Genomic DNA, 19715 nt, shown 5'->3' with positions numbered 1-19715 from the left:
GTGATCTAGAATATGAGATGTTCCCAACTTTTCAACTGTTCCATCTTTGTTCAAAATTACAAAAATCAAGATTTAATGGTTTAAAGCATCATAGAATGTTTGTGGTTTTAGAAAAGACCTTCAACATCTTTCATGCTCTTCATCATCTTGCACCCAATAGGAAAATTTCTTGAATCCACCATTGCATCCGTGATACTACAAAGTGGCAAAGAGGTCATTTTCTACCCAAAAAGTTTTCCAATTGTCAATAACCATGTTTTATGGTTTACAAACTATAATTTAAATTGATGGTCTCTCTAACATTACTCAATTAATTAATCTATCCTGCTTTGATCACAAACATTCAGAGATCAAGTAACGGGACAAAACCTTTTGACAGTTATCAACGAAAAATCACAATTTAACGGTTATTTTAACTCTGATTTTGATGATGTTTTACAGCTACACTCCTTGACCCTATATGAATACAATGAATGAACTCGATCTTCAATTTAAAATATTTACACTAGTGGATACCACAAAATCTTATGTTATACTTAATGAAAGTATGAATAAACTCTTAAGTGTTAGTCAATCTATTATTCTGATGGGATACGCATTCTACGAAACTAGTTTCAACGATCCAACCGTCAAACATGTTTGTATATACTTCAAGATCGCATATGCTAAAAATTGCAATAAACAAACATTCAGAAATCAAGTAACGGGACAAAATTTTTCAACGATTATAAACAAAAAATCACGATTTAACGGTGTTTTAACTCCGATTTTGATGATTGTTTTACACCTACACTCCTTGACCCTATATGAATACAACGAATGAATTCGATCTTCAATTTAAAATATTTACACTAGTGGATACCACAAAATCTTATGTTATACCTAATGAAAGTATAAATAAACTGTAAGTATTAGTGAATCTATCGTTTTGATAGGATACGCATTCTACGAAACTAATTTCAACGATTCAACCATCAAACTTGTTTGCATATGCTTCAAGATCATATATGCCAAAAATCGCAAAAACAAACATTCATAGATCAAGTAACGGGACAAAACTTTTTCACGGTTATCAACGAAAAATCACGATTTAACGGGTAACTCCGATTTTGATGATTTTTTTACAGCTACACTCCTTGACCCTATATGAATACAATGAATGAATTCGATCTTCAATTTAAAATATTTACATTAGTGGATACGACAAAATCTTATGTTATGATGATCGATGAAAATTGAGGATTTTGTAAAAGAAATAACATGTAAGCTTTGAGTTCCATTGGCAAGGTTTAAAATTTTGAGAAAGGCTTCACAATCTTGAAAACAAAAACTCCTTCATTTTGCATATCCTTGCACATTTAAAATTTTGTAATAGACTAGTAGTGTATGGATGTTTGTTTATTAGGCTCTTATTTTCGAGTGTAGATGTAGTACTTAAATGATACATGTGTTTTAATGTTTTGAAGAAATATACGTGTGTCAATGTGTGGCATGTGCAAATTTAAGAAAAAAAAAATATTTTTCTTAACGGGTATGACACGACATAACCCGTTTACCAAGCCTACTCAAACTCTTCCTCCTCCCTTCACACTAGATTAGAATAGTGATATTTGTTTTTATTTGTTTTGTTTTGTTTTTTTTTTTTTTTTTCAAACGAGAAGAAAAGAATGCTATTGATTACTACGTATTTAGATTAAAAGTCGCAAGATTCTGCTCGAACACAAAATTTACTTCTCGCATCCACCAAAAAGAGATTTAGTACAATCCTGTTCCTTCTGATCGGTGAGCTCATTTAACTAAAGTTTTTTTAGATACAAGATTCAAGAGTCATTAGGGGAGGGAGGATGGATTACAAGACTTCAAGTGCAACAATAAACACTTTTAACCAACTTAACTACAAGTCCGTTACAACTAATTGAGCTTTTGGGAAATATAAAAACAAAACGTATGCAGTAGAATCTAAAATAGCAGCACAAGAAAAATTTGGTGAATTTTGGTCTTACTATCATTCTCTTAGAAGCCAACATGATCTTGTCAAACATGAGAACAATCTTGAAAATAACACCAACCATGCATATATGTCTACAACACCACCTTTTTCTGTATGTAACTTTGAAGGGTTTACCACATGATGATTCTATCCATCATCATTCTCTCTCTCTCTTTCTCATATCTAGCATTACCATCAATGTTCTAAAAAACTCGCCTCTGGGCACGCCTAGGTAGCTTTGTAGGCAGGCCAGGGCGGCATCAATTTCTCTTCTATTTTGTGGCAGCCTGTGAAAAACGCACCTATCTTCTTCAGGGTGCACCTAGGTGCACCTCGGGGCATTCAATTTTGGGCGTCGACTTTGTTTAAAAGTTGACGAAAGCTGGAAAAAATCTGGTATTTTTATTCAGTTGCAAAGAGTTTGAAGAAGACGAAGAAGATGAAAGCTTCTATGGCTGATTTTTCTCTTCCCTTTCTTTTTCTCTCTTTCCTGACAACTTTTAATAGCATATTCTTTTAGTTGAACAAGGATCCTCTTCATATCCTCTTTGTGAGGATTCGAAAATCAATCAATCGTATCCTTCATCACACATCATGCAATCAGTTTTCATTAAGTACCATTTATATTCAATTTTAAATGAAAAAATTCAAAATAACTTGTACCGCATAATGTATGATGTACGATGTACGATGTACGATGAACAAACACGATTGATTGATCATCCAGATCCTCACAAAGAGGATCCGAAGAGGATCCTAGTCCCTTTTAGTAATCTTTTTTGTCAGTTTATGTTTTATATTACTAGCAAGAGTGTCATGCGGTGCTATGGATTTTGAAATTGTACAAAACATGTGGAATGCTTTAAATATATATCATAAGTTATAGTACTTCTATACGCACAGTTGAAAACTGTTGGCACAGCAGGTCCTGCAATGACAAAAACATTAAGCATTATTAACCAAATATGTAAAGTTTATGTCAAATTTTATATTATGTGAGGTTTGAACTATGGATGATAACGATGAGAAAAACATGTGTGGTTTGAACTATGACCTTAAACCTTAAATACTGTATGAATCCAAGTTTTACAAATTATTCGCATTCAAACCAATCAATTGAATTACGCTAAAACAAATTTGGCCTAAAGTGTTTAAGAAGTGAAATATAAACCCTCATTTTGCAGAATTGTTTACTTAGAAAAACAAATGCATAAATGGACAAATGGTCTTCTAGAGAAAAGTTTCTCTATCTTGATATTCGACACACAAAATGTGAAATCTAAAGTGTTTAGCATACTTAAAATGGCTTCTAGGAATTGATTTGTTCCATGAGATAATGAGCGAAAGACATAAAATCAGATCGCACAAAACTTTTTTGTGCATCCATTGGTTCATTGTTAAAAAAAATTTGCAGAGGAGAGATTTTTACCTAATTTTTCAGAAATGATGGTGGAGAAGCAGCTGTTGCTGTTTAGTTATAATCTGACGGTAGGAACTCTTGGATGACGGTCCATATGCGGAACAAGGACTTAATATTAATAAGCATTTGACCAAAGAGTGATCCAAATCAAGTTCAAGGGATTAAATCTGCAACAAAAAACAATAACAAAGCAACCCAAAAAGTTATGAAACTAATCCTATGTATTTGAAAACTATGTAACAATTTTTACCTGGAGTTTTGAAAATATAAAGTTATTAAATTGAAATCTTAAATCCAAAACGTAATCAATTTAAAATACCTAGTATGAAACCTCACATCTAAATACTGAACTGAGAAGCTGGTTTATGTTGTGAAAGTGAAGCGAGAAGTAACTTCTCCATTTCAAGATCAGCAAATCAAAGTTTTGAACTGTCAAATTCTTTATCTCAATCAACCAAGTTCTCCATTTCAAACCATTTATCAAATACGAATCCAAAAACTAAAACTCTTAATTTTCCAAGTGTATTCAAGATTTGCTTCCTGTAAAAATAGGAAATATGGAATCATTATTTGGAGATGGAATCATATAAAGAGCTAAAAGAGCTTGTATGCCACTGGAAGAACCGACAATATGGCCTTCTTTGTATCATTTTATTGAGTTTAACATGGTTGGAAAAAAGTTCAAACTCCAAACAGCAGATAATTAACTGAGAACCCCTAAAAAAAATTAATTATTAAATATTTAACAATAGCTAATCTACAATCAACCAAAACAAACAAATAAAAGTCACATTTCGAAACTAGCATACAAAAACCAATACCACTGATGATTCAGAAAACCTTAATTAACTATCTTAGGTAGACATGCAATCCAAAATGAAGACAAATTTGATAGATTTGACCCTTACCTGAACAAAGACAAAACAAAAGGCGTAGATATAAGATTGGAAATTGGATTTGAACTATGGCATCTACTTCTCTCCAAACTCAAAGCTGGAAATGGAAGAAAATATAATACATTTTGAGTCATGCAATTCAAATTGCAAACAAAGAGTTAAATTTTCAAACGTGCAATCCAATAACTAAGATGTGTCTACAGATTATTCAAAAACTAATTACCAAAAGAGTATGGTAAAGTTGTAAAATAAGTAGATTACAACACATTTAGAAAACGATCGAAGAGAAACAACTAGGCCTTCAGCTCACTATGCTCAATCTCTATCTGCAACATCCGTATCAATAGAATATATGTATATTTTAAGTGTTGCTTTTATCGAACCAATCTATGATCGAGATCGAGATCTTATGATCTAATTGCAAAGAAGGTTTTGACAGAACATGAGAGCTACAATAATGGATTTTCATTAAAAGTTGAAATAAGCTGAAAACAACATAGGATAAAGGAGAAAATTCAAACAATATTGTGATAATGTGAAAAAGATAAAAACATCATGGCCCAATTTGAAAAACAACCTCAACCTAATGGATGTAAAATGTAGTTACTCTTTTTTTTTTTTGCTCCAGATAGTTTTTCAGGGAACGTCTTGCCTATCTGAAATACACAGCTTTTGTTCCTAATAGTCATGCTTGGATTTTGTATGGCTTTTGATATATACAAAATTAAATGGAACTCACTTAAGAATCCAAGAGAAAGATCAATGGAAAATGCCTCACAGACCAACTTGAAAGAAAACATAGTGTCAAATGATTGTGCTAGGAATAGAAAAATGCAAACTTTATATGGAAAATGAAGATTTACCATAGTGTCAAATGATTGTGCTAGGAATAGAAAAATGCAAACTTTATATGGAAAATGAAGATTTACCTGCATACCGGCAGCAGCAAAAGCAAACGGAATACATGTATTACTGTAAGAGAGAGAGAGGGACATAGATGAAAGATGAGTGATTAGTTAAAGCTATAATTTTTAAGCATGTTCTGCAAACCGAATCATTTAGCTATCACATTGATATGCAAAGCAGATATGCAATATCACCAAAATTTATGATCATTATCCAAAATCTTTAAAGTAAACATAACATCAACTTAACACCACTACTAGAATTTTGGCTAAAGGACACCCTTTTTATTGGTGTCTATTATAAAGAATGGGCACTGATGTTGGTGGCAAACCTCAATTGCCACCAAACAGCCACTAAATAGAAGTCCATGTCCTATATAGAAGTCTCTATTGTTACAATCACCACCAATTAGATAACGGTGGCACTATGAATAGTTACACCTTTGAAATATTATATAATTTTTATACATCGGTGGCCATGTTGTAATATGTTTTTAAAAAAAAAAGGGCCCATTAATCTGGTTCTGCTCTGTAATGTATGATAGCACCATTTGCACCAGAAGCTGGAATATTATAATTTACATTGTAAGGCGTTGAAGAAACCAAAAAACGAACTAGTATCTTCAAAAGAAGAAAGAGAATCGGAATAAAATATCCAAGTAGTAAGCTTAGGAAATAAGAGCATGCTTATTAAAAGACATTATTCAACCAACTAGAGTTCAGCTGCTTTTCAGCCTAAAAGTAGGAAAGAGTAAAAGCTCTCAAGAATCACACCTCAGCCCAGATCACACATGAAAGGGAAAATAAATCTAAAAAATCAAATCATAAAATTGAAAACATGTTGTCCCTGGCAAACGAGCTGACGACTGAACCGTCCACGTCTGAGACGTCAATGAGGAGAGGTCGCGGATCTCCGGGTCGACCTGAGGAGAGAGAAATCCGATGAGGACGTTGAGAATGTAGATCCCAAAGCCATACGACACCGCGTACAAGCGAGGACCCGAGAAATCTTTACAATCGAAAGGGTAAGGGAGGAGGAGAGGGGTTGTGCGCAGGGAGGACAGACAGAGAGAAAACGACTGGTTGAAAAATAGGAGAGCAAAGCTGAATCCTAAATTAAAAAACAAAACAATATGACTTTGGTGTCAAAATTTTTACAGTTGACACCAATGAATGGTGTTGAAAATGTTTGAGGCACCAAATTCATACAATAGTGACATACATTCACAAAGCCACTGATAGAGAATGGTGCCTCTAAATCGGTGCCTATAGCACATTTTCTAGTAGTGCACCTCTCTATTTCTATTCTATCTCCTTGTTGGTATTGTGATAAGGTTTATATTAAACAATGTTTTCATCAATATTTAATGAAAAATAAAAGACCGCAATAGAAGTTTAACATGATCGTTTTTAGATCGACCTGTTGAAAGGAAAAAAAAAAAAACACAAAACTTGTAACACAATTTGAACAAAAAGAGAGTTCTCAATCATGGAAACCTTCAATTTTCATGTGAAAAAAACTATGTTTAAATTTTAGGGCTTAACAATGGAGTATTGGAATTTGCATTTAATTTGAATAAGTAAGATTAACTGATAAAACAAATGGTAATAGAATTAATTATCCGTTTAAAGAGAGCTTTGAACGAAGAATATTTTAAGCATCCAAACAACCATTAAACTAAACAATTAAAAGTAAAAACAACAAAGCATTTCATTGAAGATATAATAATGTAATTGGTTCTTCATACCTAAAAGAAAAATATTGGCTTTCTTGTATGAACTAGGGGTGGGCACGGTGCGGTTTCGAGTGAAGGTGCAACCGAAACCGAAACTTTTTGCGTTGCAGTTCGATGCAGTTTTGAAGCCAAAACCAAAATGAAACCAAACCGTTTGGTTCAGTTCGGTGCGATTTTTTACAAAACTTCTTATATACGTTTTTGTGAGGCACATTTCCGTATATCCCCCTAAAACTACACCTGACTAGAGAACAACAAAATAGAAAATCAATGAAAACAGACAAAAAAACTCATACACAACAGTGCTCCAATAGCACGAAAGAACCAAACCTCAAATTCTGAGAAAACTGAAGCCAATAAGGACGTTAACAAACAAAATGTGTTCCACTTCCACAAATGATTCATAATCCTTCCCCTAGCACCATTAAAAATACTCTTATTTCTCTACATCCAAAGAGAAGCATGACTGCTTTGATATAGTAATATGATAATATCTATGACCTCCTTGTCAGTATCAGTAACAGACGATTTGCAAAACAAGAAAGAAAGAGAGAAAGAAGTTCTTGAGTGGAATAAGCTGCTTAACTTCAGAGTTTTCACTGTCATATGACTAAGAAAAACTGCATTCATGAAAATCTTGATTTTGCTATCAATATATAATGTGGTATGCAGAACACTTGAAGAGTCTAGAAAGTGCTAATGCTATTCCATCCCCCTCAATATGACCGATGCTCACAATAGAAAGAAACATAGTTTCATCACATCCCATATTAAAGAATCAATGGATTCAATATACAATGAGATGCAATTACTAGAAAACACTCAAACAGTGGAGGGTGGTTCCAATATATAATGAGATGTAAATTACCAGAAAATAGTGGAGGGTGGTTCCTAAAGAAAATTATAATTTAGAACTTAAATTGATACTTTGGTGGTTCCTAATCTAGTTCTCCTTTTGATTCACAAATCCTATCCCTAAAATTAATTATAAACCCTAACCCAGTTCCCCTTTTGAATCTTTGATTCAAACAAACCCTAACTGTAAAATTAAGTTAATTACAAATTATTAACTAAACTAACTAATACATGTTCTAAGTTTTTACCATATTAGATGGAATGAAGAGCAGATGAATGATTTGCCAAGTCTGTTTTGCAGAGCTTTTGATTTGCAAAGTTCAGGGCTTGCAGATGAAGGGGATCTGGGTATGCAAGCAGCGAGGTTGCATGCAGAGATGCAAGCAGTAAGTTCAGGGCACTGATGTTAACTGTGGAAGAGATGAAGATGAGTTTTTGAGAGAGAGAGATGAAGTGAAATTGAGTTCTAAGAAAGAGAGAGATAGATAGATGCAAGCAGTGAGTTCAGGGCACTGATGTCAAATAGTTGTGCAAAATTGGATGACTAGTATAGTTGTAGTTGAACTAATTAAAACATAATATTGTGCGATTTCGGTTTGGTGCGGTTTTGAAAACCCAAAACAGAAACTAAACCGTTTTATTTGCCGCGGTTCGGTTTTGAAACCACAATCGTTTCAAAACCGCAAAACCAAACTATTCGGTGCGGTCCAATTCGATTCGTGTTTCGGTTTTGATTTTCGGTTCCAAGTGCCCACCCCTAGTATGAACTAAAGTAAGTGCCAGAAATTTACAATCTAAGTTAGTCTCAGAATCAAAATACATTTACAAGAAAAGTAATAAGCAAAATAAGTAGTGGTTTTACCTATCCTCCATGTCAGGACTCCAATTTCCAATTACAATTCAAGAGGCCTATAAATCAAACATAGATTAATAGAAAATGAAAAACAACTAAAGTAAAAATAGCAATCTAACAAATCATTTAGCACCATCACAAAAAATAATTTTTGCATAAAAATAATTTAATAGCCATCAGATCATGCATATAGACAACATCCCCAATTAGATAAGTAGCAGATCAACAATTGATGATCAAACCAGAAATTGTCAGCCTCAATTGCTTCAATCTAATTAACTCAAAGATAATAAACAGTCCATTTAATGCACGGGTTGACTGTCGATTTTATAAAAGTATGAATATGTGCAATTTAAAAACCAAGTGGCAAACTAAGCATTGGATTCTTGTATTAAAAATCTGAATTAATTGCCCTGCAAAGTAATTAAAGTAATTTCAACAATCTAATATAAAGCTAAATGAAGAATTAGACAAACCCAACAATGAAAGGTCTAATTTTTAAACTACATAAAACAAATCCATGAATAATAATTATAGTTGGACTCTTATGTGTTACACTTAAGATTCTAAAAGACGCTAGGCGCTAGTCGGATGGCGAGCTGGTGCATAGTGCCTAGGCGGCTAGGTAGGAGCCTAGGTGGACTAGGCGGATTTGAGTAAATTTATTGTATATCATATAATTTAATTCAATTTACTATATAATATATAGATAAATATTGAATAACATGTTATTTAGAAAAAAAGAATGTATGTGTAAGGAGAATTTTAAGTGCATAATTATAAGGTGTGGTCTTAAAGAAATTCATAAATATAACCTAAAAAAGAATAAAAATAAAAAATAAAGAATAGAAGAGGATTGGACTGATTGGTTTTCTTGAAAATGAGTCAGAGAAGATGATGTGAGGTTTAAAAATATATAAAATAAAGAAAAGAGAAGATAGTGGTCCCACCATCTTAAAGAGAGATAAAGGAGGACAAATGTGGGTGACGCAAACAAAAAATAAGGGAAAGCATATTTTTCCTTGCGCAAACACCGAACGCTCGCCACTACAACAAATTTTTTCCACATTCCGGCACTTTGCACATACCCCCGCCTAGTCCCCGCCCAGCCCCGTCCAGCCACGCCTAGGACTGCCTAATCCCATCCAGTGTCCGCCTAATGTACTTCTGATTTTGTGATCCGAAAAAGAGTAAATCGGATCGGTATCCGACCGTCCAGCGCCTAGGCCGATTTTAGAATAGTGGTTACACTAAGTTATTATTTATCAATTCCTGTCATTATTTTGTTACTTAAACTAAGGATGGGCACAGGCCGGGCCGGGCTCAGAATTGAAAGAACTGAACCGAACTATTTGTAAATAACAAAGGTGGGGCAGGACGAGTTTTGGATTTTTCAAAATGAGATTCAGACCTAACCTGGCCCTTTTGAAATTGGCCGGTTCCTACAGATCTACACGGGTCCTATGGTAGCAACTTTCTCCCCACCCATATTGCTTACCTCTTCAACTCCCTCCCCACCTAGATCGCCTACCTCTTTAACTCATTTCCCAACCAAATCCCCTCCGCCAACAACGTGTACGACGTCAACCTCATCTTCATTGGCACTCCGGTCATTGTCCCCGTTAACTGCACCTACTTTTCCAATAATAATTATAGTTGGACAACCAAGCCTGCCGCTTGGAGGCCGCTGTGAATCAACCTCCATGACGTTTCTGAGCTTGGGAGCATAGAGAAGGTAAATAACAACCTGCCACTTGGCGATCTCCAGTTGAGCCTTCGCATCTGAGGAAGCGGCAGAAATGGCAGACGGGTCCAAAAGGTTCTGCTTCTGATGAAATGCGTTAATGACTATGTATTTCGTGTACTCCTTTATGTTGTAGTCGGTGAATTTGCGAGCCACTTGGAGAAAAGAGCGAAACTTCGTGAGCACTTCCACTCAAGAAGGAATTCCGGCTGCTGCACTCATGACAGTTGTTATGGCCCTCCTCTGAGCTTTCTCAAGAGCAGAAAAGAGGGCGAGAAAAAGTGAGAGAGAGTCAGATTGAAGTCAGGATTACTCTGGAATTCTGGAGAATTTTACATAACCTAAGAAATAAATGTTAATCTCCCTATAATGAACGGTGGATATGGTTTAGGTCGGGGGCCCGTTTTCTCTGAAATTTGTACCCGCCCCGCACCACTAATTAAACGGACCCATCACGCCCTGCCCCGTTTTGAATTTACAATATATATACTTGCCCTATACCCGTCCCGACCCATTGGTCCAAGACCCGGTTGCCCAGCCCTAACTTGAAGTAAGTTATTGTTTATCATTTTCTGTTAATACGAAGATGTAGAATCATGGTAAGACTCAATCACTTATGTGATGGGGTTGATTTTCACAATCAATAATAGCCAGCTCTGAATAAACCCTAATGATATAAATACTAGGCTAAGTCCCTGCTTCCATACGCTTGATCTCTCATACGCTAAATCCTATTCATATAGTAAAAAGATATTATTGAAGTACTGGAAGTAGAAGATAACCTAGGGTTCATCAGTGGCTTCTTCTTCTTCAGGTAAGTTTCACGTAAACTTATATTGCATGTCTGCATGTTGTCCTTCTTTGTCGCACAGAAACGTGGTCTGTGTAATCTTATATCCTTATTGTTTTGTCATTGTCTGCATGCTTATTATGTGTGCATATTAATTAAGTAATCCTTACATATTATTCTTTGTTTTTATCTTTTAAGACTATGTATATCTCATCAAAATAATATATATGTAATTTACATAAAAAAAATTTAGGTTCCGTAAGGCTACGCCTTACGCCTCAAGACTTTCGCCTAGACAGGGCTATCCATGAAACACCTCGCCTATGCTTACGCCTTTTAAAACATTGATTACCATTGACACCAAAAACAAGTTCGGCTTCAAATAGACCAATATACTCCTCTAGCTCAGTTTCCTATTCCTTCAGTGCATGAGAATTTGCTCTAGCTATTCTATAGCTTTTTGTTCGAATGGATCTTCTGCTAGTCGTCATACTATGAATGATAACAATGATATAGCTTATAAAATGTATTACAAAGTTAGTCAGAAGTACCTGCTTATCACTAGTTATACGATGTGGCTCAAGAGGAGTTTGCATTAGTAATCTGATTCGAGATTTCCACACCTTCTGACAGAGCCTTAAAGTCAGTGAAAGTGAAACCATCACTAGAAACTTTACCATGTAATCAAGTATATGGAATCACTGATTGTTCTCAGGGTCATACGAAGATGTTACATCAGACTCAAAGGATATCCCCTTGAAGAGTGCTTCAGAGTCAATGGCCAGAGGAATGCTCTACCCAATGGCTTGGATACCTAGCATGACCAAAGACATGTAAGGAACATAATCCACATTATGCCTGATGTAAAACAGTTGGCTTAAAATGCCAGAAATTTCCAGGGAAAGAGTCAAAATCCTGAGGATTTCCTCAATACCTCGACGAGAGAGGATATTTTCCCTCTATTTTCTGTACATAATTGGAAGAACTTTGAGCTTGATTGTACTAAAATAAAGAGGGTCATCTTCATTCCTTTGACTGGCCACGAATACTTGCTATTAGATTAACTAACCATAGAGATGTAGCGGGAGGATACAACACAACCGCCTTAACTAAACAATCAAGCACAACCTCAAGATCCATACTCTCATACAAGACCTTCCATGAGGCTCGAACATCCCTGTAGCTAAGTAAATACATTTTTTCCACATGTGAGTCATTAAGACCCTCCAGAAAAAGGACTGAAAAATTGCTAAAAGCTTTCCCATTAATGGTGAATTGTGCAGATACATTCGTAAGGAGTTGCTTGTAAATGTATTTAGCCTTCATATGGTAAGGAGTCTCATCTTCTGCAGTGGAACCCTTTTGTGGAGACCAAAAGCACCCAAACACGGGACCTATTGACAGAATCTCCATCTGAATATCTGTTACACTGAAGATCTTGGGTTGGATTGAGAAATGTAGGCTCATGAAGGGTTAGGTTTTCAACAGAAGAGAAAGACTAATTTGAAAAGACTAGGTATCTTCCAGTTTGGGAAAATTCAGCAATGATTTCTTGATGACAGTTCCAACACTAAATGCATCATATTTTTTTTAAGACAATAACAGCTGAATCAAGTTTGTGTACCTGTAGTTTGGACAAGAGGTTTTGAAATAATTCCACAGTTTTGTAGGTTGCACTAGCTTTTCAAATGGGAGAGGAAAGGATGATGCACCGCTGTTATTGGTGCTGGATAAACTTCCATAAATATGTTTCGTTGCTTTCTGGAAAAAGAGATAAGTAGGTACAGACATATCCGACTATTGCACTAACTCCAGTCAACATCAACAAGCCCAAGGCAACCAGCCATGCAAAGCTGCCTGCTGGTAGACTTCCAAATTCCCTCAGTTGCAATTGCCATGTTGTTAAGCCCATATCTCATTCTAAACATAGCTGAAACCCTTGCTGAACTGGCATTTCTTGCAACATTTTTTTGTTCACACTTGATATCTTGCATAATAAGTTTAACACCTTTAAAGCTTCCATCTTATGCCCTAATCTGTTTATCAGCCACAAATGGACCCAGGTTGCTGCAAAAACTATACATGGAATTACATCTCCAGTTTGGAAAAATAGTGAAAGTTTGTTCCTTTGTAATTTCTTGAAGGATTTCACAAAACAAGGGACCTTTGTAGATGCTAACACCGCCATATATCAAGCTATCACTAAAAGGATACGGATCGCATGCTCTTGACACAATCTTTTTAGCTCCAAACTTATACGTTGCAGACTTTCCCAACTGCGATGAAATGTGAATTGTATCAAAGTACTTTGAGTTTGACTTAAAATTTAAGCTTTTTAATTCTCCTTGGATAACCATATTTTTTTCAATGAGAAAGACACTGGATAATGAAGAACAAGTAGAATATGATCATCTTGAGAAAGAGCAGGTTAGTTATAATTTGCATAAGAAACCTTCAACTTTAACCACTCCCAAGGATTAGTGGAACTAGAATCAGCCTCCCAGGATGGCAAATAACCTACAAGTGCGTGTAAGAGAAATTTGATGATTTGTTTCCCTTCTTTTTGTAGAAATAATGGTCAACTACTCTAACCTTAGTATAGCTCACTAATATTTTTCTTATCCGTCATCTTTTGCTCTGTTCCATTTCTTTCATTTTCTGCTTTTTATCACATTTGTGAGCTATTATTGACCATTATATAGGAATTGTAAGATGTGTTGATTAGTAGGATTGGATAGAAATCCTTGAATTGTGTGCTTCTTCACTGATCCACTTTGTTTGACTTTGTCCAATGAAGGTGTTTGGGTTAATATTTGAATATTAGGCTTGAATGAAGAAAGGCCTAAGGATGCCAAATTAAATGAGGACTTGCCCAAATTCCAGCATCGAGCCCAAAGACAAACTACAGCCCTCTCACCCAAGGCCTAGGCCATGTGCCTGTGACTGAAGTGACAACTGACAGAAACCAGCTCACTCCCAGCCAAAAAGCACTTTTTAATGGCATAAAGGTGTAAATACATGATGACTCATTGCCCTTAAGAGCCATCGGCCAAGAACAAAGCCCTGACAATCGGGCCAAATTGCTTATAAAAAGAAGAAGAGATAACAGAGACAAGGACCCTCAACCAATCAAACAAACAACATACAAACTCTGCTCTCAAGCCAGATTTGCATCTAGAAAAGCTGAAACCAACCTAGATTCGGTCTTTTTTAGTCATAGTCCTCTTAGAAAAGTTATATTTTGTCTAATTTAAAAGATCTGCTACCTTCCCTAGTGTTGTAATATCAATTCCCTCATGTAAAATCTGTTTACCAATCATCCTTTTTTTAGCTCACAACCTCTGTAAACACAAAGAGAAGTGGTTGTAAGAAGTTCAACCTTACCCGACAAGGTGAAATCTTGCCCGAATCTCTTTGTTTGTCCTCTAAATTAGTAGATTTGTCATTTAAATGTATTTTTCAGCATGTATTCAAGTTATTTATATGTTTTCTATTTAAGAAGTCCATTTACATATGGATCTGGTTAACTTAATATATTTGTTTTCATTAAGAACAACCTAGGATCAAGGAAATGGTTAAAAAAAAAAAGGGCTTTTGACTCCCTTCATTTGAACATACAAGATTATGAACTAAAAGTCCTTGTTTGCAAGGCAAGAAAAAGAACTTAATATAGACTTGACGCATCTATGACAGTCCTCTGATGACAAGAAGTTTGAGTAACTTGGGCGCAAGTAATCACTCAAAACACCTCTGTTTCAACTTATGTTATATTGAGATAACAGTGGCACGCCTAACACTCTGTTAGTTTTGATTGTGAGCCTCAAGGCCTACACCTAAGGCCCCACAGAGGCCTTTTCAAAACTAACTTTAAACTCATCTTGCAGCACATCAAGTAGCAAGAGCCCGACCAACATCACCAAAAGTGCTATTCACCCCTAAGGAGCTGTGCAATGGGCCATCCACCTTTTGCTTCGAACATAGTTTTGGCACGCCCGGTGGGACCAATTTTCTTGTATGCTAAGAAAAAGAAGGAAAGAGCAAAGCTTCAGGTGGAACACAGAGTACGGGCTACCTCATTGTCTACCAAGATCAGATATGGTAGACCACCAAGAAGATTTCCCCTCCCTACGAGGACCAACTATTTTGGAAAGCCCGACTTCATCTGAGAAGTCAGGAGGAAATGTGACCAATGAAGACTTGTAGGCCACTATGGTGCAAGTGTTGAAGAGGATGGAAAATATTTCTTTAGAGGCCAGAGGAGAAGTAAGCAGACCCTGTTCTTTAACAGGGAGTTTGCAAAGAATACTAGATCTGGAGTACTCTACCCCAAAAAATGGTTATGCTAGAGAAATGATAAGAGAGGCTGGTCCAGAGAAGGAACCAGTTATTCCCCTATTTCCTTTACTAGAGGAAAAAATGATAGAGGGAAGAAAAAAGTGGAACCTGGAACCAATCAGCTAGAAGTATAAGAGATCCTAGAAACAGATCTGCCTGACCCTCTATTATTTTCACTAGATAGTAGAAGGCAGATCGGTCAAGACAAGAAGTATGGAATGAACCAACAGGTTAGGGAATCCAGTGGGAAATGTGTGCCTGCTATTGTGGGCATGCCTCCTCATTATGCCACCATCATTGGCTTATAAGCCTCGTCCTTTCTCGGGCAATGATCGTAGCTCGAAGTGAGGACTTCAAACTTCATTATACTCCACATAGAAATACGGCTAATTAACAACTTAGAAATGAGTTGGCTGAGCTGAGAATAATGGTGGTCCAGAATGCCCAACGACATGCTTACTTATTATTCAGGATCACCTACTAAAAGCCCTACCCCAAGTATATTAATGAGCAGAACCCTTTTCCCGTCAACTTTAAGATGCTCGCGTTCCCAACCTTCAGTGGGGAGGATTGTAATGTGTCTTCTAGATACCACATCTTCAATTTTTCCAACTACTATGTGGCATTTAAAGAAAATCCTAACTATAAGTTAAGGTTGTTTGGGAATTCATTGGTGGGCCTAGCATCTCAGTGGTATTCTCTATTGCCCCCTTCCCCAAATTCCATTGCTAAATGAGGGAAAATAGAGATGACTTTCTACAAACAGTTTTATAAGGTGGAGCCCGACATGACTATTAATGATCTAGTTGAGGTGAAGCAATATAAGCATGAGTCCATAGAAAACTTCATGATGAGGTTTAGTAAGACAAGGATAAGGTGCCAATTCTCTATCAACCATGCCCAGCTTATATCCATTGCTCATAAGGTATTAAGACTGTCATTGAAAAAGAAGTTTTATGATGTGCAATTCAATGAGCTATAAGAATTGGTAATCGCGGCCACAAAATATGAGAAGCTATTGATTGAAGAACAATAAGTGAAATACTCGTCTAAGGTGCCTCATTTTTACAAGAATAAAGCTACAATTCACCAACTAGAGTTTGAAAGAACAGAGACTGAGGAAGGTGATGGTCATGGAAGAGAGTGAGTAGATATGTGTGCAGCAGAGATGACCACTCCCTTCAAACCATTAATAGTGAAGGGAATGGTCCAACCCGTCAAAGACTAGAAAGTGGTGATGAATGAAGGCCGGTTCATGCCTATGAAACCCCCAAAATATTAGAATTATTCTTTTGATTTGACCAAAGCAACAAAGATTTATGAGGAGTTGGTGCGGGCAAGGGTGATTGTGCCCAATAGCACCAAGAAAATGCCTTAGCCTGAGGAATTAAGAGGAAAGAAGTATTGCAAGCTGCACTACACCTTTAACCATTCCATAACCAACTGCGTACAGTTCAGGGACTGGATACAAGACCTGATAGTCAAGGAAAGGCTATTGTTGGAGAAACCTCAGGCACATGACGATAGACACAGATCATTTCCTAAAGGCCCTAATGAACATGATTAACTTGGGCTGGGCTGAGAAAGGAAAGGCAAAAGTTACTTGGGAAGTAAAAGGAGAAAGAAAACAAACTGCTAGGCTGACAAACGGAGTTAGGGGCTTGCCCAAGAAACCCAAAACAACCATAGTTAAAGGAGTGGTGTTACGTAGCAAGTGACAATGTGTGAGCTAGAAGTACTAGCATTATGAGCTATCATTGATCAAGAGTTGATCAAAAGAAAAGAGAAAGAAGAGTAGGAGGCCCACAGAAGTATCATGCGTGTAGCTGAGAAAGAAAACTTCAAAAATGTCTTCCAAAGGTTGGGAGGAGACTTTCAACCAAAGGGTTTGTGTAAGGTATTCAGAAACTATGAAGCCTCAGAGTAAGTGAAGGATAAAAAGGCCAAAATGCCAAAATGGATAGATGTAAGGTCTCTCTAACCAAGTTATAATGGTGGTGATATTAGGGGTAAAGGGGAGAACAATAAATCCAGTTCCCTTAGTCACCAAAAAAGATTCTACTTGACTCGGGCGAAAATGGTATATAGTGGGAAATGATGGGAGATTGGTCAAAGAAATGGGAGCCTCTATGATTAGGAGAGTCTAGAGGTAGCACAAAGTCCATATGAACTCATTAAAGGTCCCTGCCACATCAGAGGCCTCGGAGAATGTAAAGTTTGATAAAGTACCCCAATGAGGAAGGAAACAACTTCAGTGGAGGAGAAAAAAAGAAGTAGAAAGGGCAAATAACAAGACTGAAGAGGAACGAGATCATGTGCCTCCAAACCTCCATCCAGGGAAATACAGAATCTTAAGAAGAACACAAGAGGATGTGGTCATGATGCCAACACCCAGATGGAGTTTATAACCAATATATTTTGGAACTATTTCACCTGAAAGAGAAATACCTTCACCTCTGTTAATTGATACCCTTTGCGAGATCTCAAGATAAGCACAGAACTTTGGTATAACCAAGGAGGAAGAAGAGCCCGAATTAATGTTACCAAAAGATACACATGCCTGGTTAGATAAATTTGTATACCCAATTGGGGCCAAGAAGAAAGATTTACCTCGACCTAGCAACTTCCACGTAAACATGACCAACCTGACCAACCTGCCACGATGGAGGGTGATTACTTGGCAACAGAACCAATGATGGCACTTGTTAATGTTGAGGAGGCTGAGGAAGAAGAATCAGGCAAGACAGGTTTGCCTGAGGCCACAATGAGGGAGCCCGAGAAAGTATATTCAAACAGAATGGTCTTCAGCCGCCCAATTATGGCCCTAGCGAACCATCTCAAACCCATATATATAACTGCTCATCTGGAGGAAGTACCATTCAAGAGAGTTTTGATTGATGGAGGAGCTGCGGTCAACGTAGTACCACTAAAACAGATGAAGAGATTAGGAAGAAGTGAGAAAGATTTTATTCCTACTGACCTAACAGTTTCTAGTTTCTCTAGAGCCATTACCAAAACACATGGGATATTGCCCCTAGAGGTTGACTTGGGGTCCAAGCAAATCATGCTAGCTTTCTTTATAGTGGACAGTAGCTCCACTTATGGAGCTTTGTTAGGTAGAGATTAGATCCATCAAAGTTTGTCTATGCCATCCACCCTGCACCAACATGTTGCAATTTACCATGAGGCCAAGGCTGAACCATGATTTTGGGAAATGGTAAAGGCCGAGCCATAGCCATTTCTTCCTATAGGTAATGTTGCAGAGGCAAAATTTCTACAACCCCAGTATTAGAGTCTTGCAGTGCCTAGGAGCTGATAAGAACGGTCGTCTGACTAAGGTGACGGCCCAAAAGCTTCTGAAGCAAGGATTATCTCTCACTAAGGATGAATGAGACATACCCCATATTGTCCTAACTCTCCAACACCAATGATGTCAAAACAAAGGAGGAGGAACCAAATAGTTGCAGTCAGGTCCTTAATCAAAAGACTGTTAGTGTATGGAGAGAGAGAAAAGAAGCAAGAGAGAGCTCGGCCAGAGAAGAAGCAAAGTGGGAAAATGAGGCTTCAGGCAGTTAGAGCAGAGAAGAAGAAGAGTTTTTTTTGGAGAAAAGTTGGAAGTAGCCATACATATGGTTGAATGTGTATATGTTTTGGGTTGGCCAGATGATATGCCCGATAGTCCAAAGTTAGTTGAATTTTTGTGCACCGAGCCTGATAAGCCAACACCAAAAGTACAAGACCCCTTAAAAACCATTAATTTGAGAACTGATGAGGATCTAAGGCCCATACAACTCAGTGAATTTAGGAAGTGAGGAAGATCCAAGGCCCATACAACTCAGTGGCTTGTTGGAAGTTGGTGATCGGGCAAAGATAGTGAGCCTTTTACATGAGTTTAAAGACTATTTTGCTTGGCATTACACTAAAATGCCAGGTTTGGATTCCACCTTAGTAGAACACAAAATGCCTATCACTGAGGGGTATAAACCTGTGAAGCAAGCTCTTGTCAAAAGAGATTGAAGATATGGTCAAAGAAGAAATTGAGAGGCTGGTGAATGTTGGATTTATTAGGCCTCCCAGATATGTCGAGTGGTTGACCAACATTGTACCTGTATTAAAAGCTATAACTAATGTAGTTTGATGTTGTGTTGACTATAGAAACATTAATGGAGCCACGCCTAAAGTTGAATACCC

This window comes from Pyrus communis, chromosome 7 (assembly GCF_963583255.1).
Source record: "Pyrus communis chromosome 7, drPyrComm1.1, whole genome shotgun sequence".
Classification (NCBI taxonomy): Eukaryota; Viridiplantae; Streptophyta; class Magnoliopsida; order Rosales; family Rosaceae; genus Pyrus; species Pyrus communis.
This window is presented reverse-complemented; position numbering follows the sequence as displayed.